The sequence below is a fragment of the Corylus avellana genome, chromosome ca2 (genome assembly GCF_901000735.1).
Source record: "Corylus avellana chromosome ca2, CavTom2PMs-1.0".
NCBI classification, from domain to species: domain Eukaryota; kingdom Viridiplantae; phylum Streptophyta; class Magnoliopsida; order Fagales; family Betulaceae; genus Corylus; species Corylus avellana.
The window spans coordinates 37,926,648-37,929,328 of record NC_081542.1 but is presented as its reverse complement, the minus strand read 5'-3'; positions in this window follow the sequence as shown (position 1 = coordinate 37,929,328).

The window sequence follows — 2,681 nt, the reverse complement described above, 5'->3', positions numbered from 1 at the left end:
GAGATAAAAATGTTTTTTTTTTTTTTTTTTTTTTTTGTAAAAATGATATCTTATATTCTTTGTTTGGTTCAGCACACGAAAAAGAAAGAAAAACCAAAAAAAAGAAAAAGCAAAGAAAAGAAAAGAAAAGAAAAAGGAGAGAAGAAAGAAAAAAAGAAGAAGAAGAAGAAAGAAATAAAGAAACGGTGAGTTCAAAAAAAAAAAACAAAACAAAACAAAAAAACAAAAAAAAGCCCAAAGAAGGTGATGTTTTTGGCCCTTGTGGCCCATTTCAAGTTCACAGTTGGCTCATTCCGACCACAGTAGCCGATGTCAAAATTCTAGTCAAAGTAACCGATGCCGGCCAAAAAGTTGCCAATATTCAAGTTTCGACCACAGTCATCGAAGTTCAAGTTCAAGAGCAACTGATGTTTCAAATCAAGCACCATCAACTCTAGCCACTCAATATGTTCAAGATCAACGATCGCTAACGGACCGTTCATCTTGCAAGGGCATGTTAAGGATATAAATCCTTTTGATTAATGAGGATTTGATTTGTGATTATTGTTGATTTGATTTGTTATTAATTACCCTTAATTTAAGAGATTTGTTTTGTATTTGAAATTATGTTAAAGCTCTATAAATAGAGTTATGTACTCAAATCATACATCAATAAAATATGTAGCATATAAGGCTTTAGTGTGTAGATGTAGGCTATATGCCGAACCACCTTAATTATGTGTTTTTCTCTCTTTCCTTTATTTCATATTATTCCGTTTTATATTTATTATATTATATGTTGTTATAGTATCCCCTTCAAGCCCATTTGTCATTGAGCGCTTTACCCCCGCTCAACACTGAGTCGTGACAAAACAATTTTCACACAAATGCTTTTATTCTTTGAAAAACATATCTTTTGTTTTGTTTCTCATAAAATTATATTCTTTAATACTAGTCTTTCCATTTTCAAAAACCCATTCAGTCATTTCAAATTCTTTTTCCAATAAACACACATGTAAAACACATTGAAACATAAAGATATTGCATATATATTAATCTACTTAATATAGATAGGGATTGTAATCATGAATACATCATGTAATATATATCATGTCATGTACAAACATATTTATGAATTGCTCAAAAGTGTTTTACTAACAACTTTTGCTACAACTCCTTTGCCAAAGCATTTTAAGTCCATGTTGTAGGTATATCTACATTTATGTTACATTACTAGTAAAAAAAGTATTCATTTTAGTATCTCTAAAACTTTCCTCAAAACCCTCAACAATTAATTTCTCCTTGAAAGGCCTTAACTTTTTATCTCTGGACAGTTTCATTCAACCGGGGCTCTTTAGTCCTTAGGTTGGTCAAACGAGATTCTAACGTCACTCTCGAGTATTGCCTTGTTCAAATGCCATTAGCACCATTTGAACAACAATGTCACTACTCTTCCTCAACAACATTACATCAATAACAATATCACCACAAAACTTCCATTTAACCAATATAACAAATTCCTAAAAACTTTCACGCATTGAGAATAACTTCTATGAGGTTTTGGCATAAACGTACTAATCATTTTATGCTCTCCAATGAGAGGTTGACGCATTAGTCTAGAACAATAAAATGAAATGTTAGCAAAACACCCAATCACTCCCAAATATACTCTCCTCAGGCAACCTAAGAAAAGAAACTAGCGCCCAAGCCAACTGTCACCAAGGCCACCTGGCACCCAAGACAGCAGCTGCCAAGGACTGCCACCCACACTGGGACCTTTGAGAAAATCCCATTTTGCTATTAAAATTTGGTTACGTAATGCAATCCCCCAATGTTGGCAATTCTCCAAATATTTAAGTGGTGTTTTGGTTGACTCCAACAAGTGTGGCACAACCCCAGAGAAGTAGCTCTCTTCATGTATTATATCAACTTATATGGAATTGAAATGAAAGCAAAGAAAGTATGAGGAAATTGTACATTTAGCTATCTTCTAAGCTCCTTCTTCTTCCTCTCATTATTTCCTTACTTTTTCTCTCTTTTCTACATTCAAAATATCACTAAAAATGTGATGTAGATCGAGATGCCGTCCAGACGGACCTTCATCCAGTCCGGACATGCTTGCATTCCGTCCAGATAGCCTATCTTACATTTTAGTCTTTTATTTGAATTAGATTTCTTTGTTAGCCTTTTACTTGGTTTAGTTTTCCTTTTCAGTCGCGTATTTAACTTTCAGTAGGCCCGTCCGGACGGAGGTTTGTTCCATCCAGACGACTAGTTGTTTTTCGTAGATTTAATACGGTTTTGCGAGGGACCGTTCGGATGGGGATATGTCCCGTCCAGACAGCCACCGTAGATTCCTAAACCAACTTTACTTTTGAATTCTATTAGATTTAGGAGTCTTGTGGCTATAAATGCATGTTTATACCCTCTAGAAACACAAAGTTGTTGATTATATTTGAGTTTTGTTCAACAAGAAGCCTCAGAGTTGAACGTTCTTCTATTTTCCTTCAAAACCTAGAGATTATCTAGTGTTTTAAAGAAGATTTTTTAGATCCTTTAATAGAATCAATATCTAGAAATACATATTCGTTCCTTATTGTTGGTATTCCCTACAGCCTATTAAGTCACACTGCATCAAAATGTCACAAAAACGAGCTACTACACGTATAAAAGGGAGAAGTGATATTTTCGTATCAATCTCT